This window comes from Schistocerca piceifrons, chromosome 7 (assembly GCF_021461385.2).
Source record: "Schistocerca piceifrons isolate TAMUIC-IGC-003096 chromosome 7, iqSchPice1.1, whole genome shotgun sequence".
In the NCBI taxonomy this organism is placed as follows: Eukaryota; Metazoa; Arthropoda; class Insecta; order Orthoptera; family Acrididae; genus Schistocerca; species Schistocerca piceifrons.
Genome location: NC_060144.1, coordinates 441,161,106 through 441,184,913, shown reverse-complemented (window position 1 = coordinate 441,184,913; position 23,808 = coordinate 441,161,106).

Sequence of the window (23,808 nt, the reverse complement as noted above, 5' to 3'; positions counted from 1 at the left end):
TGACATTGTCTTCCTCAGCACTACTCGAACTATCACTGCTCTCTCCCAGATGTATAATTATATTTTCGATGCATTCTTCCGCAACCCCTTCGGTTTTGGCCGCCTCTCTGATGGCACTTGCAGTGCTGTTTACAATTTTAGCCCACGTCTCGCTTGTCACTTTATTGATAGCTGCTGGAAGGAGAGTTTCCACTTCAGAGATCGTGAATTTTTTATTGTTTGCAGCAATGTAATTTTTTATCTGCGCCCACACTCCTTCAATTGCATTGAAGTGACAGTGGTATGGAGGAAGCCGAACGATTTCATGCCCGTGCCGTTTAGCAATCTCGTCAATTACATATGTTGGAAATTGGGGTTTCTTTTGTGCCACAATTTCGAGCAGTTCCGCCTTCCTTAAATCTTCTGTGAAATCTACTTTTCGCCGTTTCAACCACTGAATGATATCGTCTTTTTTTGTTGCCTTATCGTGAACAACGGAATGATAAGGCGCATTGTCCATAACAATCACTGATGGACTTGTCAGATTCGTCATAAGCGATGTCTCTCTTGAAATACTACACTGTTCATTTCTTCATGGTAATCTCCCGTCTTTTTTGACCGAAATATTTTCAAGCAGTTTGGCACAAAACCTTCCGATGTTCCTGCATGTAAGACAATAATACGCCCTCCTTTGCCAACAGGCACTGCCATTGTCCCCTCGGGCGTTCCATCATTCCAGCCTCTACGTAAAGAATGGCTGGCATTGACCCAAGTTTCATCTAACCACACTATACTTTCGAATTCCATACCCATGATAGTGCGCAGAAATCTGCACCGCCATGCAACTACATCTGTCCTTTCCATTAATATTTTGCGTCCGTTAAACAGTGAATAGCTGAAGCCTATGTCTTTCAACACTGTACGCAATGAAAATTTGCTCCCTTTAAAAAGATCGTCTTTCTGAAGCGACACCTGTAATTTAGATAGAGTGGGATGTTCCCTTCTCTTATAATAGCTGTATATATGACGACGAATAGCGTCTTTCTGAAAATCGTCCAAAGCTGTCACCTGCTTATTTCTCGGTCGCTTCTTTCATGGTGTGTGCAGCTGTGTTGTGCCACTCTCGTCACAATCTACACTATACTGTTCTTTCCCTATCTTTACAACAGTGTTCTTACTTATTTTCAATGCTGCTGCAGTTCTCTTCACAACCTGAACAACAGGAATTAAGGGCCCACCTTTGTCCCTTTTCTTTCTCAAAGTAATCCCTCACAGAGCACACGAATTCACGGGCCTGGGTGTGTAGCACACTTTTCTTCCTCCGTTTCACTTCTTGTGTTGGGCTGGTACTACCCGCCGCACTAGACATTGTTTATAACGAAACATAAACAAAGAAACACTAAAAACAACAAAAACGAAATAAACTGCGAATTCAACTTCGGACAAACGACGAACGACCGCACCGTCTGCACGCGAGACACTGGCAAGTTTCATAAGCGCGCGCGACCGGGTTTCAGAGCGGCAACGTGGCCCTTGCTACCCGCTCAAAGTCAGGCCGTCATTGGCTGCCTGCCTGCGGTCGCTAGGCAACGGAAAGACGCTACCGAGCTGTCAATACCAAAGACTCGTCTTCCAGACTATACTTTCATAAATATAAATTCTTTACAGAATCGAGTGCCTAGTAAGATTGCAACTCGCAGTGTTCTTATATAACTTCAAATATCGCGGTGTGCCAGTTAATAAAATATACGTGATTCCCGCACCAGTTGTTCTGCAAGACCTCCCCCTTCTTAATGAAACATAAGAGTGTCCTAATTGTATTTTGTTTTATCAGCGACATAGCGCTGCAGTTCTGTGCCATAGGCTTTATTTATTTGTCAGAGATTAATTATTTAATTAAGATTTCGCGTTTCCGAGGAAACTCACGCACGGCATGCAAATGTGCCTTTATAAAGTACATTTATTCAGAAGATATTTCTAAGCTTATGACAACGTTTAAGCTTCGAACTAAACACGCATCGGAATGTTTAGTCTCTATTCTTTCATCGTTTTACCATTGCATAATCTTATTCTGGATGAATGCTTATCTTTATTTGCTTTTCTTGTACGTTTTTGGTACGAGTCTACACTGTTTAATGGTTGTACTCGTTTCAAGTTGCACAAAGTCGTTTCAAACATTGAGTTAAAACGGGAAATCAAACTCACGTGCGTATTGTCGTTGGCCGAGGTCTCATCTAGCAAAATCTGCCAAATGTGTACACGTTCTTCTACCTGATAGACCAGTTGCGGAGGCGGATTAGACGGTCCTTTGTCGACGTATTCTGAATTGCTGAGGTCGTGTCCGCCCAACGAGACAAAATACTAGCTTAGTATGAGAAGTCGTTTACTATAGAGGCTACGCGTAAGAAAAAAATGGTTCAAATGGCTCTGAGCACTATGGGACTCAACTGCTGAGGTCATTAGTCCCCTAGAACTTAGAACTAGTTAAACCTAACTAACCTAAGGACATCACAAACATCCATGCCCGAGGCAGGATTCGAACCTGCGACCGTAGCGGTCTCGCGGTTCCAGACTGCAGCGCCTTTAACCGCACGGCCACTTCGGCCGGCTACGCGTAAGAGATCGTTTACTACAACATTCATTTGTGTGCAGTAACTTAACTGTTTGAATAAGCTGACACTTTCCACTATTTCGAAGGGAAAATGCTCGGTTGATTACCCGCGTGGGTAGCCGTGCGACCTGAGGCGTCCTGTCACGGTTCGCGCGGCTCCCCCCGTCGGCGATTCGAGTCCTCCCTTGGGCATGGGTGTCTGTGTGTGTGTGTTGTCCTTAGTGTAAGTTAATTTAAGTTAGAGTAAGTAGTGCATAAGCCTAGGGACCGATGACCTCAGCAGTTTGGTCCCATAGTCCTTACCACAAATTACCAGAATTTTTTAAATGGATTTCATTTCCCTGGAAGAGTAAGCGTTTCCATCTGCATGGATACTCTGCAAATCACATTTAAGTGCCTGGCAGAGGTTCATCGAACCATCTTCACATTTCTCTATTATTCCAATCTCGTTTACCGCGCGGGAAGAATGAACACCTATATCTTTCCGTACGAGCTCTGATTTCCCTTATTTTATCTTTGTGATCGTTCCTCCCTATGTAAGTCGGTGTCAACAAAAGATTTTCGCATTCGGAGGAGAAAGTTGGTGATTGGAATTTCGTGAGAAGATTCCGTCGCAACGAAAAACGCCTTTCTTTTAATGATGTCCATCCCAAATCCTGTATCATTTCTGTGACACTCTCTCCCATATTTCGCGATAATACAAAACGTGCTGCCTTTCTTTGAACTTTTTCGATGTACTCAGTCCTCCATCTGGTAAAGATCCCACACCGCGCAACACTATTCTAAAAGAGGATGGACAAGCGTAGTGTAGGCAGTCTCCTTAGTAGGTCTGTTACATTTTCTAAGTGTCCTGCCTTCCCCAAAACATTTTCTATGTGTTCCTTCCAATTTAAATTGTTCGTAATTGTAATTCCTAGGTATTTAGTTGGATTTACGGCTTTTAGATTAGACTGATTTATCGTGTAACCGAAGTTTAACGCGTTCTTTTTAGCACTCATGTGGATGACCTCACACTTTTCGTTATTTAAGGTCAACTGCCACTTTACGCACCATTTCGTTATTTCTTCTAAATCGTTTTGCTGTTGTTTTGATCTTCTGATGACTTTATTAGTCGATAAACGACAGCGTCATCTTCAAACAACTGAAGACGGCTTAAAAAGATAAGGAACAGCAAAGGGCCTATAACACTACCTTGGGGAACGCCGGAAATCACTTCTGTTTTACTCGATGACCTTCCGTCAATTACAACGGACTGTGACCTCTCTGACAGGAAACCACAGATCCAGTCGCATAACTAAGACGATATTCCATAAGCACGCAATTTCACTACGAGCCGCTTGTGTGGTACAGTGTCAAAAGCCTTCCGGAAATCCAGAAATACGGAATCGATCTGAAATCCCCTGTCAATTGCACTCAGCACTTCATGTAAATAAAGAGCTAGTTGTGTTTCACAAGAACGATGTTTTCTAAACCCATGTTGACTGTGTGTCGATAGACCGTTTTCTTCGAGGTAATTCCAACACATTAACAGGTAAGTGTCTATGTAATGGCCTGTTCCCTTTTCATACTATATCCTAACCGTGAAATGTGAGTTTAATATTCTAAGCACTCATAAACTTTAAATCCAAACATCTCCCAAAAAGAATATACACAGATATACACTTTCACACACAACGCCATGCCCTCGGGCATGTGTGTGTGTGTGTGTGTGTGTGTGTTGTCCTTAGCGTATGTTAGTTTACGTTAGATTAAGTAGTGTGTAAGCCTAGGGACCGGTGACCTCAGCAGTTTGCCATTTTTTTTTTTTTTTGTTATGGTTTTACGGCGCAAAACTTCTACGGTCATTAGCGCGCGGTCTGTGGCTTAGGAAAAGGTAAAAACCAAATTGGAAATCAGCAGTAATGAGAGCGAAAGTGAAAAAAGTGGGGAAACTAAAAAACACAAGGAAAGCTTAGAAAACCACTATGGAAGGGGATGGGGGGTTGTTTGTCCCCAAAAAGATCTTCAAATGACTGACGTCATCTCACTGACTCTAATAAACTCGAGAACGCTATCGGATGAACGCGTGTCATCTGCTAAAATGGAAGATATATCAGGCGACAGCTGTGGATGGGCGCGTAACGGAGTAAAATAGGGGCACTCAAGTGAAAGGTGTCTCACCGTCCACAGTTGAGAGCAGTGAGGACAAAGCGGGGGAGGATCGCCACTTAAAAGATATCGATGGTTAAAATCAGAGTGCCATATGCGAAGTCTAGTTAAAATTTGGTACTATAGGAACTTACCATAAATTTCCAAATTTTCGCACAAAGCGATTTTATTTCATCGTCTCACAAATACCGCAGAAAGAAACTCACACAGTTTAACGTTATTCGAATTGCGTGGATTCCTTGTATTTGGTTTGCGGATTTTAAAATTTTAAGCGACGTGATGTCAGTCCATCGTAATCCCCAAATCCGAAGGTCCAGGGATATGACTTCAGGGTTTCCTTGCCCTACGTAAATTGCTTGGATCACAGGTGGCTTTATTAACCAGCAGTATGTACCACTTTTGCTCCGCCCCGGGTATTTAATTTCCCGGTACCCGCCATGTCTGGCGGGCGTTCCCCTATCCGCCACCTGGGGAGGCGCCCGATGGGAGACTGGCAAACTCAACACGGGAAAATTTATTAACAACGGAACACATACAGATACAAAAAGGGATGCGTATACAAAACACAAATACATATACATATTTCCCAATAGACCGACAAAAGGTAGATACAAACACGAACACACATACGTAACAGGCATGCATCTACATATAAATTCATACAATAGGAAATATAATAAAGGTAACAACTAGTTACATAAATGATACAGATACACACACATAAACAAAACACAAATCCATACACATACATAAATTCATGAAAAAGGAAATATTGTAAAGATAACAAATAGTTACATATATGACAGAAAAAAACACATAAACAAAACACCAACACATACACACATATACCGGTACACATACAAATTCACACAAAACGAAATATTGTAACAAATACTTGCATATATGACACAGAAACACACCTACAGACAACAACACAAATGCATACACCTACATACACATATAAATTCGTACAAAAGAATTGTTGTAAAGATAACAAATAGTTGCACATATGACACAGAAAGAGACACAAAACAAAACACAAATACATACACACAATCACACAAAAGCGAAGGTAATAGATTCAGATGTAAACATCTATATTAAACGCGAAAAAATTACAGCCACCAACACAAGTTCAGGTATAGATACAAAAACACGATACATACACATCCACTTACAAACACAAAAACGGTTAGAGACAGACTCAGTTACACATTTTTCTGTTTAAGGAGCACATGTATATTCAGTCTATGCTAAAAAACAAAGGCACGGCAGCAGTATCTCCTATGGTAATGCCAGCACTTACAGCAGCTTCAGCAACACGTCTCCATCCTATCCCGAGACGCCGCCCTTCACGCTGCTGGCTGGCGCAACGCAGTCTATTACTTGCACACACTTTCGACACCGTCTCCTCCACCAACTTCTACTCTTCCCGCCAGTCAGAAATGTCAGCGTCGGCTCAGGATCTGCTGGAGCAGCGCTCTTCTTCTTAGCTATTTTTCTTCACAACTGTTTCCCGAATTATCCTGACGCTACTCCTTTTATAGGTCCTCGACAATGCTACACGCAGTTTCCGTAGAAACGCCCCTTGACGTCACTGGTTTATCCATTGTCTGCAATGAATTACTCCTTCGATGTAACTATTATGCGTTTATTCACCGATGGACAAGTACGGAAGGCGGCGTAATGCCTTCCACTGGCCTTAGTGTGGCCGTTTAAGGTCGACACCTATTTGACGGTATGGAACGGAATGACAAAACATTCCGCACTGCATTACAAATGACGGCCTTCAGACTGACCGTCAACGAAACGAAATGGGACGCCAACGTCAAGGTTTGTAGGGGAGAAATTTTTGACGTCGTCGACGTCGTCTTTGTTGGGGGCACAGCGGCATCGTATGCTAATATCGGAAGTTGACCTGTGATCGCCGCACTTACTCATGCCATAGAAGTGGATTTTGTATTTTTGTAGCTTCTAGTCTTCATTGCATTATACGATCTGTTTTCGTGACACGTTGTAAAGACTCCATGAGCACTTGGATATTTTTCCTATGAGTGTTCCTCCACATAAGACGCCAGATATTTTGAAGCGAAGAAAGATGCAAGTTTAACAATACCTGGACAACGAAGCAGCATACACTGTGTATAATTAAGAACATAAATAGACGAAATTACTTTCGTTAAATAATCTTTTATCAACAAATAAAAATTGGCTCTATCGAAGGAGAAAACACAGTTGTTTTGAGTTCATTTGGTACTTGGGAAGAAAAAATGTAATGGATAAGGTACCAAGGCTCAGCGTATTGACATCTAACTGCTTTTTAACGTCTTCAAATGCATATATTTCATCTAGCAAACGAATGTCGATGTTTTAAGATGTTTGGACGACACATTTCCTAGCGTTACACTTCTCGGCATTTTACTATTCAAACTTCGTTTTAGAAAATCCATTATGAATTTCAGTTCTGAAACCATATTACATCTCTCTGTATCACGATTGGTATCTCATAACGTCACATTCACATTCGGTGCGGGGGCAACTGAATTGAAGCTGTGAATACACTACTATTTGATAACGACCTCACCTTCCGTTCCGTTCCGTTAACGCCCTATGTGAATCTTCCTTTACGGTGCAAACCTTCTCTTCTATTCACCATAAGGTTTTTACGCAAAGCACCGACACCACTTGAACATCCGTTTTGATCTCTTCATGTTGTCTCCAGAATAGCGGCGTTGCATGGATGTTTTTCAACAAGAAACAGAGGACGGACGTACATTATTACACTCTTCTAATGTTATCTTAAGAAGTGTCGATAAGATGGTCATTCTGGAATCTTCTCGAAAAGAACTTGTGTTGTCACCTTGCTTGATAACTGTCGTGGTATTAGTAACCATATAGACATTGTTCTGCTGCACTTTGCGACTAGTATTTTCAAAAAGCTGAAACCATGTTAATGACATTGGTATAGTACCGTCATCTCATAACATTTGATTTCGGGTAAGTTCATTATGTATAACAAAATGTTAATCTGTTCTGTCTTCTATGTCAACTGCAAACTGTAGTTACAGCCCGATATGGTATTACTTTGCACAGAAATGGGACATATAGCATTATTTTTCCCAAAATGCAAGTCAATTGATGACCGCCATTCTTCACACAGAATACTTTACACTGCCTTGCCCATGTGGATGAGCTTGCGTCCTAACCCATTCGGAGAGCCAGTCAGGAGCTACTGACAACAAACCCGATTCGTTTACAGTGCACACGTAGAACCAGCAAACCACACGACGTTTAGCCCAAGAATCAAACGGAAATTACCCTCTCTGCCCCCTCCCAAACTAAAAAAATAATAGGAAGACTGAATTCGCGAACGTGGCTGGAAGTGACTAACGAGGAGATCACGGTAGGTGCCATCACGTGATTTCCCAGGAGCCTCGCTTAGAGGAAGAGGAGCCAAAATAAGCGAACACTTGTCTCGTCTTATCCGTAGATATTCGGCCGTTTCTGAAAAACACGACGCCTCAAAGTTTTCGAGTATTTTTCGAGGTCATTTATGTGCCTTTTTCGCGTGACAGGCTCAGACGAAATGGTGGCTCGTTGGTTTAGCGTCGTTATTTTTTTAATTTTGGGCTCGTATTCGAAACCCGATTATTGTTTTTATTTTATTTTATTTTATTTTATTTTAATTGCTTCATTCCTATTTACTCATGTCTGTAGAACTTCATGCAAAGGGGTTATATTAATTGTAAAATTACAACTGGATTTCGCAATAAGTGTCATACATTTATTATATAATATGTGTGTATCGTATGTTGAGGGGCTACAATCTTTTTAAATTATATTCCAACGTTTCATTCTCATATCAATTCCTATATTAATGCTTATATTTTATTCATATGATTATTTTTCAGGAAGATTTAGTGTATTCCCTTGGATGATACCGATCGTAGAAATATTCGAAACATAGATATTCCTAGATATTCCAAAAATCATGAACATCGCGCAGTGGCTGGTTTGCCACAGTGTCATTTCTTCGCACGAATCTCACTCGGGAAAGAAACGTCATGAAAAATGGTAAAGATTTCGTACGTTGGCAATAATGGCACGGCAAACCATGAATAACGGATAACTTTTCCGAAAACTGGCGATTGCAACTGACTATGAATTAAGATACACTACAGGAATTTCATCGAAAACAATTTCAAATAATTTTCTCATTCCTTTTTTTTTCAATTCATTTATCTGACATACAATTAGTAGACAAATAAGGACAGCGTTATATAAACACGTACTGGAAAACATTTACATAGTAATCTTATACAGACATGGGTATGTAAATGAAAAACAAAAACAAAAGTAATAATAGGGTTTGGAACAAGGGGCGCAAAATTAATAAACAGCGATACTAACCACTGAGCTAGTATTTCAGCTGAAGATACCGTGCGGTAGAATTCACATAAAGTACTTGGAAAATATTTCGAAAATTTTGACCGTCGTTTTTTCAGAATCGCTCGAGTATTTACGGATAAGCTGAGACATGTGTTCGCTTATTTTAACCCATCTTCCACTGACCGAAGTTTCTGGGAAATAGGGTTATGGCACTCGCCGTTTTCTCCTCGTTTAGTCAAATACTGATAATGTTGCATGCAGTCTTTGCTTTTATATCGTGTAAATTTCGATGCCCAAAGCTGCGAGAGGTTGTTGGTATTACAGTTAGTTATTATAATCAACAGCATGACACATATACTTCCAAAATTTTTGAACGAACACTTTTCAAATGCTTTTCTAAAGCTCTACGAGTATTTCTCCAACTTTGGAATGTCTTTGGAGTTATGCTAAAGCTACGTACTCAGTGTTGCGGACAGACTCTTCTTCTTCACCCTTCTATATACCACTTAAATAACTGCTTCTGAGTTAACTTCTGGGTTTTTCAATAATGTATTTTTCTATCAGAGTATTTATGTTTCCAAACTTCTGGCCACTTAGCTCTAGTTTTCTCTTTTGGTCTTCTCTGGAGATGGAAAACTGAAACCTTCTTTCGCAAAATAACGCTTTTCTCTATATAATGTTCTTCAACCTTCTTCTCTTTGCAATCACTTCCGATTTCTTGGAGACAATTGCAACAGGGTAATATTTTGCAGTTAACGTGTTCAGATATTCTCTTGTATATTCCGTTCTCCTTCACTCGGACCGGATGGCCGTAAAATATTATTCTACATTTTCTCGTCATTACATTTGTTGTTCAGTTTCCTGCTCACATCTTCATTACTCCTGTTCCTGTATTCATCGTTAGTTTTATTAGCTCAATACTTTTTTATGGCTTTTCCCTCTTTCTTTTCTATGATTACCATTTCTCTCGTTTAGTCAAATCTAAGCATCGGCTGTAAAATAACATTCTTGTTTTATTATGGCAACATAGTGCTGTAACTTTGCTTGATAGAAGATAGATCTCTTGTTGTACACCTATCTAATTAACTTTGAAATCGGCCAGTCGCCAGTCAGCGGGGTGCATCCCGCCTATGACCTCTTCAGCCGTCCCACTTACGACGACGGGGCTTCTGCCAATGGACTTGGAACCAAACAAGCGATCGACGCGGCTTCCGTATCGAGACACAGCACAGGAAGACAGAGACGACAACAAAAGCCCAGCACTGCATACGGCACTCGTAAACAGGGCGTCTCTCGAGCGTTGCGCCGGCAGCATCAGTAAGGAAGTCAAAGCTGTCAACCTAAAACACTCCGCTAAGGATTCCGAGGAAGACCCAGCTACTTCTGCAAGCAGCACCAACAGCAAACACATGAAGACATCAAAGACAAAATTCGCCTGAACAAATATAGCTGGAGCAAAAACAGCGACTACCACCACAAATGGATTTTTGCAATCTTCCAGCCATCATAAGTCACGAGTAACATGGCCACAAGTCAGCACCAATAGCAACTCTGCTGCTTTGACATCAAATGAAGACAACAAGGAACCGATAATGGAAGAATGGACACCAACTTCTGTAGAGTCGCTGCCACTGCCTCTCTCTTTCCAAGCATTAATCCCAACGTTGCGGGGTCTGCTGTTATGGTTAACCGGATTTAGCGTGTTAATTGTTTAAGGGGTGGCCGGAGGCCCTTCCTGTTGGCATCCTGTACTCCCAGGATGGAATCAGTGTACCCCAACGGTCTGCGTCTAGTGTGAATCGTGAAAGAGTGCGAACATGATGCAAATGCCTGTGAGCCATGTAACTGAGGCGGAACGTGGGATAAGCCCAGTATTCACTTAGCAGGATGTGGAAAACCGCCTAAAAACCACATCCAGGCTGGCTGACACACCGGCCCTCGTCGTCCGTCTGCTAGACAGATTCGATCTGGGGCCGGCGCGCTACTCAAGTCCACGAAGCAGCACGTTAGCACTCTCGGCTACCCTGGCAGGTAGTCGCTACCACTGACTATTGTTATCAGATACTCAGGTGACTATGAGCAGTTTCAGAATATGGAGAAAGAAGTTGTTTCTTCATTATTCACCATAAAGGTCGTCGGTTGTGACCTCTTGAACATGTATGTTCGTAATGTTTCCGACTACATTGCTGTGAAGGAACTTGTGGTTAGCAAGGCCTATCCCTACTATTCATATTACATCACATAAGAGAAGCTACTGAAGGCGTGCATCCAATGATTACGTTTCGAACTTAAATTCAGTGATACCAGAGAATATCTGGAATCAAAAGCTTTTAGGATCGTACAATGGAGTGTGTGAAGTCAGTTAAGACGAGTAGATGGACACTTATGGTGAAAGTGATTCTCACTGATAACATCTTCAATAAGAAGACATATCAACTTTGATACATTAGTAACATAAAGAACACTGTGGGAGATGTCTGACCAAAACGAGGCCCTCTACAGTGCTTTCAAGATCAGGTCTTCAACCATGTTGACAACTACTGCAGCATGCCTATAAAATGCGCCAAGTGTACAGTTGACCACAACACCAGTTAGTAAGGATGTAAGTTACACCTTAGTTCTTAGTGGATACCATTCCAAAAGCCCAAGTTGTCTAACTACAATAGCCCACTAGAAACAACAGCTGGCAATAAAGTGAAAATGTGCCACTAAGACTCCAACCTACAACAGCAGTCACACCTGACACCAAACCAGAATAGCGACCCAGAAGGCCCAGGAGGATCATCAGGGAAGAACATGAATGAATAAGCAAAGCTCACCTACAGTTGTTCGAACATGCACTAACAGCAATGATATCCTCGATTACTAAGAGACTGGCTGTCATAAATAGGTTCTAAAGTAAAGTTCACAATCCATATGGCCTTCCAGCAATTCATCACTGTTGAACATGGGCTGATAGACTCCCATGGACTTATCATATGCAAATGGAATTGCAGAAGTCTCCATACTCAAGATGGAGAATTCAGGCAGCCCATCAGAGCCGTAGCTGCCAGCATCAGTCTAGTTTCTGAGAGTCACCCGAAACCCATGGTCTAGGTTAATGTGCCCATCTTCAGGTGCTACTGGAACAGCCAGCCAACAGCAAGTAGAAGGATGGCCATTTATGTAAGAAGTACCTTCTGCCCTAGTATCATACAACTAACGACACTGGTGACAATGCTTGCAACAAGCCTCACAGTGTCAACGATGCAAGTCCTCAGTCGAAATCCTTTCATCACAGAACACTTCAACACCAAGACTTGATTGGAACTCCTGACCTACTAATACCAGCTGATGACTACTTCAAAGACTGCAGATCAGACCGTTGATCCTGGAAGAAACCAGCAAGATGTCCTTGATACTGTAATCACCAAGGGCATCCAGCAGCAGACCACAGCCACAATGCAAAACATTATCTTCTGACTACCTACACATAATCAATGCTCTGGAGCTGTAGAGTTACACACCACCACAATGGCAAATACACTTCATAGGAGTCAACAGGATGCATACCATGGCGACATCAGCACAGGACAGGCTTCATCCACAGCACTGCAGTCTGATACTTAGCAGACGCATTTGCCGTTGCCAACAGAATGGCTACTCCTCAAACACACTGTCCTCACTGAGATGCTTCAAGTCCACTGCCACACCACGTCTTGGACCTCATCACTTTCAAGAACAGTGTTTACAAAGATGGTAGCTCACCAGAGTCTCTACAACCAACTGCCTATTGAACTGTCTCTGTAAGGAGATCGTGGCACTAACACATGCTCACTGGAAAGATGTTGTTGTTGTTGCTGTGGTCTTCAGTCCTGAGACTGGTTTGATGCAGCTCTCCATGTTACTCTATCCTGTGCAGGCTTCTTCATCTCCCAGTACCTACTACAACCTACATCCTTCTGAATCTGCTCAGTGAATTCATCTCTTGGTCTCCTTCTATGATTTTACCCTCCACACTGCCCTCTAATACTAAATTGGTGACCTCTTGATGCGTCAGAACATGTCCTACCAATCAGTCCCTTCTTCTAGTCAAGTTGTGCCACAAACTCCTCTTCTCCCCAATTCTGTTCAATACCTCCTCTTTAATTATATGATCTACCCATCTAATCTTCATAATTCTTCTGTAGGACCACATTTCGAAAGCTTCTGTTCTCTTCTTGTCCAAACTATTTATCATCCATGTTTCACTTCCATACATGGCTACACTCCAAACAAATACTTTCAGACACGACTTCCTGGCACTTAAATTTATACTCGATGTTAACAAGTTTCTCTTCTTCAGAAACGCTTTCCTTGCCATTGGCAGTCTACATTTTATATCCTCTCTACTTCAACCATCATCAGTTATTTTGCTCTCCAAATAGCAAAACTCCTTTACTGCTTTAAGTGTCTCATTTCCATATCTAATTCCCTCAGCATCACCCGACTTAATTCGACTACATACCATTATCCTCGTTTTGCTTTTGTTGAGGTTCATCTTATATCCTCCTTTCGAGACACTGCCCACACTGTTCAACTGCTCTTCCAAGTCCTTTGCTGTCTCTGACAGTATTACAATCTCATCGGCGAACCTCAAAGTTTTTATTTCTTCTCCATGGATTTTAATACCTACTCTGAACTTTTCTCTTGTTTCCTTTACAAGTATACAGTATACAGATTGAATAATGTCGGGGAGAGGCTACCAACCCGTCTCACTTCCTTCCCAACCACTGCTTCCCTTTCGTGTCTCTGGACTCTTATAACTGCCATCTGTACAAATTGTAAATAGCCTTTTGCTCCCTGTATTTTACCCCTGCCACCTTCAGAATTTGAAAGAGAGTAATCCAGTCAACATCGTCAAAAGCTTTCTCTAAGTCTACAAATGCTAGAAACGTAGGTATGCCTTTCCTTAATCTATTTTCTAAGATGAGTCATAGGGTCAGTACTGCCTCACATGTTCCAATATTTCTACAGAATCCAAACTGATCTTCCCGGAGATCCGCTTCTACCAGTATTTCCATTCGTCTGTAAAGAATTCACATTAGTATTTTGCAGTCGTGACATATTAAACTGATAGTTCGGTAATTTTCATATCTGTCACACCTGCTTTCTTTGGGATTGGAATTATTGTATTGTTCTTGCTACAGAAGAATGCTGAAGATTAGATGGGTAGATCACATAACTAATGAGGAGGTATTGAATAGAATTGGGGAGAAGAGGAGTTTGTGGCACAACTTGATGAGACGAAGGGCCCGGTTGGTAGGACATGCTCTGAGGCATCAAGGGATCACAAATTTAGCATTGGAGGGCAGCGTGTAGGGTAAAAATTGTAGAGGGAGATGAATACACTAAGCAGATTCAGAAGGATGTAGGTTGCAGTAGGTACTGGGAGATGAAGAAACTTGCACAGGATAGGGTAGCATGGAGATCTGCATCAAACCAGTCTCAGGACTGAAGACCACAACAACAACAACATATTATTCTTGAAGTCTGAGGGTATTTCACCTGTCTCATACATCTTGCTCACCAGATGGTAGAATTTTGTCAGGACTGGCTCACCCAATGCTGTCAGTAGTTCTAATGGAATGTTGTCTACCCCGGAGCCCTGTTTCGACTCAGGTCTTTCAGTGTACTGTCAGACTCTTCACGCAGTATAATATCTCCCATTTCATCTTCATCTACATCCTCTTCCATTTCCATTATATTGTCCTCAAGAACATCACCCTTGTATAGACCCTCAATATACTCCTTCCACCTTTCCGCTTTCCCTTCTTTGCTTAGAACCGGGTTTCCATCTGAGCTCTTGATATTCATAGAAGTGGTTCTCTTTTCTACAATGGTCTCCTTAATTTTCCTGTAGGCAGTATGTATCTTACTCCTAGTGAGATAAGCCTCTATATGCTTATATTTGTCCTCTAGCCATCCCTGTTTAGCCATTTTGCACTCGCTGTCGATCTTATTTTTGAGACGTTTGTATCCCTTTTTGCCTGCTTTATTTACTGCATTTTTAGATTTTCTCCTTTCATCAATTAAATTCAATATTTCTTCAGTTACCCAAGGATTTGTACTAGCCCTCATCTTTTTACCTACTAGATCCTCTTATTTTTGAGACGTTTGTATCCCTTTTTGCCTGCTTTATTTACTGCATTTTTAGATTTTCTCCTTTCATCAATTAAATTCAATATTTCTTCAGTTACCCAAGGATTTGTACTAGCCCTCATCTTTTTACCTACTAGATCCTCTGATGCCTTCATTACTTCATCCCTCAAAACTACCCATTCTTCTTCTACTGTATTTCTTTCCCCCATTCCTGTCAATTGTTCCATTTTGCTTTCCCTGAAACTCTGTACAACCTCTGGTTTAGTCAGTTTATCCAGGTCCCATCTCCTTAAATTTCCACCTTTTTGCAGTTTCTTAGTTTCTTCAGTTTTACTCTACAGTTCATAACCAATAGATTGTGGTCAGAGTCCTCATCTGCTCCTGGAAATGTCTTACAATTTAAAACCTGGTTCCTAAATCTCTGTCTTACCATTATATAAACTATCTGATACCTTTTAGTATCTCCAGGCTTCTTCCATGTATACAACATTCTTTTATGATTCTTGAACCAAGTGTTAGCTATAATTAAGTTATTCTTTGTGCAAAATTCTACCAGGTGACTTCCTCTTTCATTTCTTACCCCCAATCCATATTCACCTACTACGTTTCCTTCTATCCCTTTTCCTACTACTGAATTCCAGTCACCCATGACTATTAAATTTTCATCTCCCTTCACAATCTGAATAATTTCTTTTATCTCATCATACATTTCATCAATTTCTTCGTTGTCTGCAGAGCTAGTTGGCATATAAACTTGTACTACTGTAGTAGGGGTGGGCTTTGTGTGTATCTTGGTCACAATAATGCACTCCTATTTTTTTATTCATTATTAAACCTACTCCTGCATTACCCCTATTTGATTTTGTATTTATAACCCTGTATTCACCTGACCAAAAGTCTTGTTCCTCCTGCCACCGAACTTCCCTAATTCCCACTATATCTAACTTTAGCCTATCCATTTCCCTTTTTAAATTTTCTAAACTACTTGACTGATTAAGGGATCTGACATTCCACACTCAGATCTGTAGAACGCCAGTTTTCTTTCTGCTGATAACGACATCCTCTTGAGTAGTCCCCACCCAGATCAGTCAATCATCCAGACTGTTTCCCCTGCAACTACTGAAAAGGCTGCAGCCCCTCTTCAGGAACCACATGTTTGTCTGTCCTCTCAACAGATACCCCTCCGTTGTGGTTGCACCTACGGTACGGCTATCTGTATCGCTGAGGCCCGCAAGCCTCCCCACTAACGGCAAGGTCCATGGTTCATGGGAGGGGACTGGAAAGGTAAATGGTCACAAAGAGTCTCCACACTGCAACTAGGTGATAATATGCCTATCAAGTCACCTGGATCTCACTGCTATGTCACGACAGGCTGCCACTGCTTCAAGCTAGACAAGAAGTGATTCGTGATCCTGATCAAAAGGCTGATGCCTTAGCAGACGCTTACAGCCAGCATTTTTATCCTGTCATGAACCCTATTATTGAGGTGCATGTCTGGATGATCAAAGAGAGGCTCCCTCAATACCTTGCAGCCAGGGCAGAAGATGAAACCATCTGCCCAGTTGACACCAGATGTCACATCTATTATTTCAAGATCTGCAAGGCAGTTGCAACATATCAAGTGCTGAACCTCTCCGGGGGGACACCACCTTGAAGTAGCACTGTCCTTGTGAGTGGGGAGGCTTGTGTGTTCGCATGAAGCTGAGGGCTACGCCAGCTGTGGGAACCTATGGTCGGTAAGATCTTGGCTGATAGACCAGACTAAGTGTGCTCCACAACATCAATTCCCAACTCCTCAATACCCAACCCAAGGTGTGATGTGATCCTTGCTAAGGGGTGCATGGCACATGGAAAGATGTGTCGTGAATGGAACCTCAGGGATAGCAGGAAACCTCCTTGAATAATTAGCCTTGCACTGCATGGGGTTTTTGTGGTGTGTACCAGTTAGATCCCCAACTCTCATGGGACCAAAATGGAGATGAAAGAAAATAGCAGTACTGAGAGGCAAGTTGTGACCTCAGAAACCCAATCATTGGGGCTGGAAGCGATGGAAAACACCCCCTCAACTGAACAGGGGGACACACCTGTTCAAGAAGTGGGAATGGTTACTAAAAAGTTGGACCAAATTAAGATCAAAGACTTATCTGGGGCTCAGAGAAGGAAACTTCTTGGAGAACAAAAGCTAAAGGAAGGGAAAGAGTGGCTTCCTAAACAAAAGTGGAGGGAACTAAAAGGGCTTGAGCCCAAGACCTCAAAGAAAAGACTGTACTAGGGCGAAGGGGTGGACAAACCCATCCTACATCGAGGGCAGGCAGTAAGAGAACAAGGGAGGAATCTAAGACTCCCACTTCTCAGGATAAGTGTATCCAGAAAAAGCTGAGGCAAGAAATAGAGAAACAGACTTATAGTACAATAGTCTCGGTTTTCAGGATGGTGGTTATCCAGCAAGGCTATCCACTGGTCAAGATCACTTCGCAACAGGAGGCGCTCATGCAGATGGCTCTCTTTGAGAAGATTGGGAAGGATGCTGGTCCAGGACCCAAATTCAGGTGAGTCCATCTGGATCACAGTGCTCTTATCTTTGTCTCTGAGGGGGTGCGTAAGTATATTGGCTTAAGGAAAAGGTACCCCTAATATCACCATGGGAGGATGCAGCTCTTCAAGACAGCAAAGATATTAATCTGTGTGTCAAAACCCCTTAAGAATAGCTCTCCAAAGACACTGATTGAGAAAATAGGATCTCAAAACCCCAATGACTCGACAGAGGATTCGAAGATAATCAACCGGAAGTAGGCGACAAGTCCCTGAAGGCAATGTGGGAACAGGACCTGAGACTATTCTTGGGATTCTCGCATGTTGACGTCAGGGTAATGAAAGAGATCAGAAGTGACAATGGCGGCAAGATGGAGACTGAATGTGTTGTACATAAATCTGCATTGGGCCTTGGCGGCTCTGGAGGTAAGCTGGTTTATGCTAGAAATATAAGAAACTCCAGAGCTTGCATTTATGTAAAAAAAGAACTCCCCTTCATGCCGAAAGTGGACTTTTGTTCTAGGGACTTGTTGACCATCAGGATGCTAGATAAAGAAGGTATCATGAGGGAGTTTGTAATGGCCTGCACATACCTTCCTTATGAGGACAGTGCTCCTCCTTCTCAGGAAGTGAGGAGACTGACAGAAGCTTGTGCACTACAGGGTGACTAACTATTGGGTGGATGCGATTCTAATGCCCACAACTTAATGTGGGGCAGCACCGACACCAACAGTAGAAGTGAGAACCTTTTAGAATTTCTTCTAGCAAATACTTAGAGATCCTCAATAGGGGAACGAACCTACATTTAGGAATATAAGAAAGGAAGAGGTAATTGACATAACCTTTGGTTCCACTTTCATGGATAGTTACATCAAACAATGGCATATGGCTTTAGAGCCATCCTCATCAGACCACATGTGTATTAAGTTCAAGGATGAAATGGTTATTAGACAGACCACGTCCTATAGGAATCCCAGGAAAATGGACTGGGAGGCATGTAGGAGGGACCTCAACTCAAGCCTATCAGAAGTCAGTACTTTGATGAGGAAACCCATAGACTTTGAGGAGGTAGCAGAGGCCTCTGCCACCATAACCTCATACCATGACAACTGTTCAATCACCAAGAAGTTCACTAATAGTAATGTATCTTGGTGGAACAACAACCTGGAATCACAGGTACAAAGACTGTTTAACCTTGTGAAGAGGAAAGGACAATGGGCAGAATATCAGGAGGCCCTTGTCAAATACAGTCTTGCAATTAAGCAAGCAAAGCAAGCATCCTGGAAGGTATTCTGTGAAGAGGTAGAGGGTATGACTGTTCATGCTAGACTCCACGAAACCCTCACTAGGAACCAACTAATCCAGGAGGAATTTTAAGGAAAGGGGATGGGGAGCATACAAGGAAAGTACATGAAACTCTGGAACTACTCCAAAAGACTCATTTTCCTCAATGTTCTCTGACAGACAACATAGGATGTGATACCTGTGAGATATCAGTTTTCAGGTATTTGAAGGGAGAACTGGGAATCTGACAGAGAATGTGTTGACCATAGTAAAATCCAACGGGTGGTGGGAACATTCCAACCATTCAAGTCACCTGGCACAGTTGAAATTTTTCCAGCACTCCTGCAATAAGCAGGAATTAATTTAGTAAGATTCCAATGCAAGTTATTTAGGGTTAGCCTAGCATCAGGAATCATTGCTAACATCTGGATGGCAGTGAATGTTGTCTTCATTCTAAAGCCAGGTAGAATTGATTATACCAAGGCCAAGGATATGAGACCAGTCTGTCCTCCTTTCTTCTTAAAACGTTAGAAAAACTGGTCAACATACATGTTAGGGAAAGGAGTTAACTAGGGTCCCTCTAGACATAAACCAACATTCATCCCAACCAGAAAAATTTTCATGTACAGTCAGAGCTATGGCACAAGGAGCATTGAACATTTTGCAAAATTGGTGGAGTAAACAGGATCCAAAATTCACTCCTAAGAAGACTGTTGTAGTTCCATTTACGAGGGAGCAGATCCAACACACATATTGGAATCTCAAGCTTCTCCCTGAAACTCTACCAGTGAAGGAGATAGTGAAATGTCTAGTGGTAGCCCTGGATGAGGAACTATTGTCGACCTTCACATAAAGAGCACCTGTTCCATGGTGAAAGGTACTCTAATGAGTACCAGGAGAGATAGTGGTAAAAACTGGGGCTTAAGCCCCAAGAGTATGTACTGGATATACACACTGTAGTAAGACCTATGATCACTTGTGGGGCTACAGTATGGTGGAAAAATGTAGAACAGCAGGTAGCTGCTAAGGAGCTATCTAAGGTGCAGAGATTGGCCTGCTTAGCTATTACAGCACACCCACTGCTGGAATTTGAACCGTTACACCTGCGAGTAAAGATGGAGGCAGCAGCTGGAGCACACAGGTTAAAGACTGGCAAGAACTGGAACTCACTGGGGTATTTCGGATCTTACACTAAAATACTGAGTGAGGTAGACATAGGTATGGTTGGGGAAATGCTGGCCAACTATATAATAACTCCCAGCTGCTTCAACAAGCCTTTCAATGTAGTAATTGGAAGTAGAGAGCTCTGAATGAACAAATTTCAGCACCGTACTGGGGACATTGTCTGGTTCAAAAACAGAGCAAGGTGTTGGGGCTGGGGTATACGGAACACAGCCAAGGCTGGAGAGTGCAGTCTCTCTAGGGAAGATGGCCACTTTGTTTCAAGCAGAAATATCTGCTATCAGGGTGTGTGTGGAGGAGAATTTGTGGAGGCGCTACAGAGGTCGTAGCATTTTCATTTATTGAGACAGCCAAGCAGTCCTGAACAATGGCAGCCTCTGCAACAAGATCAAAGATCATGGCAGAATGCCACAAAGTCCTTGTGGAGCTAGGGGAAAGCAATAGAGTAAAACTATTGTGGGTCCCTGGTCACTCAGGGATTAGTGGTAATGACCGAGCCGATAAGTTTGGCCAGGATAGGGGCAATGACACGATTTATTATACCTGAACTTTTCCTGAAAATCACCAAGGTGATGATCAAAATAAAACCGAGATAGGACAAGGAGATAGCATGTATAATATTGGGCTGGGTCCAAAAGCAAAAACATAGCAAGATATTGATGCCGAAGCCGTGATCTGAAAGAAGTCTCTCAATCTTGGGCTTGAGCAGGAGGGAAATGAAACTCATGGTTGGACTATTGACAGGCCATGGGAATTTCACAAAACACCTACATACAATGGGGATAACAGAAGAAGACCCCAAACATAGGATGTGTGGTGCGGGCAAGAAAACTGCATCACATTTGATCTTCAAATACGAGGATTTGGATATTAAAAGACACAGAATATTCAGATCAACCAGACATGAAGAAATTGTGTTTAGCAGAGCACTGGTAAAGGATCTCCTTGCACTGTTCAGGGGCATTGGTTGACTTTACTAGAGACACAGGGAACGTTAATGCACAGTAAACTCTGTTTCAGTGTGGACAGCAGTGGGCTTGACCAATGTTGCTTTTGCTTCCCTGATAAAATCAGATCAAGTGATGAGTCACATGATGAAGCAGCTGCCACCAGAAGCAGTCAATATGAACACTGACATCTGCAACCAGATCCTTGTCAGTGGCCATTATCTTTCTGCATGCAAAAATGCAGAAGTGGTGTCCATCCACAAGGAAGAGAAGGATCTATGACAGCCCACCAGCAAAAGTCACTTCAGTCTGCTGTCAACCCTTATGAAAGCCTCTGAGTGCTTATATTGCATGTATCTATTGCAACACATCCAAGCAGAGCATCTTTTACCAGATGCCAATATTGGATTTCAAAGAGGCCACACAACAGGTCAACAACTGCTGGCACTGGTGGAGGAAATTGTGGATGCCTTGGAACTCTGTGAATACCTGGGAATAGTGTTCTTTGATATCTTCAGGGCGTTCAACTCTGTGTGGCACAAGGGCCCATGTTTAAGATACCTGTCCAAGGAGTCCCAGTGTCACACGCCCTGCTCCTTAAATTGTATCTGCCAGACAGTATTTACCACATGAGGTCCCAGAAGGGGTCTGTAGCAGAAGACACAGTCTCACAGGAGTAGTGCAAGGCACTGTCCTTTGGCCAGTACTCAGTAGGGCTGATGTGTAGTGCTCTATGCTAATCTGATGACATGGCCACATTCAAGAGAAGTATCAATGTCCATTGTGGTCAATGCAGTCTCCAAGCTTCTGTTGATTGTATGGAATACTGGGCAACAAAGTGGAGACTTTAGTTCAATGCTCCAAAAAGTCAAGCTACAGTTCTTACCAAACAAAAAACTCCCACCAATCTGGCATAGCTAAGAATTAATTCTAGAGATATCACATGGACAGTAACAGTAAAATAACACTGTGTCACATCAGACAAATGACTGACTTGTTGCCTGTAAATTAAGAATGTCCACGAAATGGCCATTGTTCAATTGAAGACTTTATACCTCCAACTGCATCCAGGCTCTAAGCTGCCATCACAAATAGTACCTATCCCACACCTGCACTAGTCCAACCACTGCATGAATATACTTCAGTAGTTTTGGAAAATGCACTTGACACTCCATTATGAAACTCCAACAAGTCCAAAACGAGGCCCTGGAGCTCAATTACCATCTCCTCTGCGGTTTTCTGTCAAGAGATCTAAAGGAAGTTACCAGAGTCCCACCATTTCACCAGATGTATCACTACACAGCGTTTAAATTCTATTAAAAAGTGAGGTGGTCAAAGACTTGCCTAATCAGGGTATTAGGTGGAAAATTCATCATGTTCCTAAGACCAGATGACCAGGCCTCCTTAGCAGAAAATAAATGGAATGAAAGTTAGACTAATACAATAGCCCAAAACAGGAGACAAATCAGTCATGACAACATCAACTGCACATTCATGATTCCTAGAGGAAAAACTCAACAGGGGTTGCTGAACTTTGATATGTCATCAGATAGATACCCTGTGAAGCAAGGGGCTGCATGCGCAACATGTGATCTCTTGATGTTCAAGTATGGGTTAAGGTTGGCTTTCCAGATTGGGAAGGAGCGCCTGGTCCCTGGCGCGAATCCGCCTGGTGGACTTGTGTTGAGGTCCGGTGAGCCGGCCAGACTGTGGATGGTTTTTAAGTGGTTTTCCATCTGCCTCTGCAAATGTGCACAGGTTCCCCTTATTCTGCGTCAGCTACACTACATCAGTGATTGCTGCACAAACAAGTTCTCCATGTACCCGTACGTCACCATTACTCTACCATGCAAACATAGGGGTTACACTCGTCTGGTGTGAGACGTTCCCTGGGCGGGTCCACAGGGTGCCGAACCGCACAATAACCCTGAAATAGTGGTTTGGTGTGGGGTGGCAGAGGGATGAAGTGGACTGCGGTAGTCATTGTGGGGTTGTGGACCACTGCGGCTGCAGCAGGGACTGAGCCTCTCCATTGTTTCTAGGCCCCCAGTTAACATACAATACAATACAACGAGTTAAGGTCATTGGTAAGGTTCGAGTAGCGAGTGAACCACATCTGTTTTAGTGAGAGTTCAGAGATAGTATTATTGTTATGTGCTCCATTTTGGGACTTAGGAATTTTTCAATGGAACACTTTGGGACGTCGAAAGTATTTGAAACGGTCATTGCAGAACAGCCATGAGTCAACTTTCTTACAAAAATGAGATATTATATTGGAAGTGGGTGTTGAATGGCAGCCTGCTTAATTTAAGCAAAAAGGGCACTACTCAGCAATCAAATGACTTTACTTTCAGAGCCTGAAACCTTCACTTCATCCAGAAACATCATGAGACATTGACTTGTGCCCTTTTTGCAATGACTATATGGAAGTGTGTTTTATTGAAAGCAGAAGCTATTGGCAACCTGTTGCTGCTTTTGCACATATTTTTTCTTCTTAGGTTTGATGAACTGTAACAAGTGTCTGTTATGTCTCAAATAATAAGCCATTATTTTCACATTTTGAAGTCACTTTTGATGTGTGAGAAATTATATGTGATTCTTATTCAGACTCCAAAA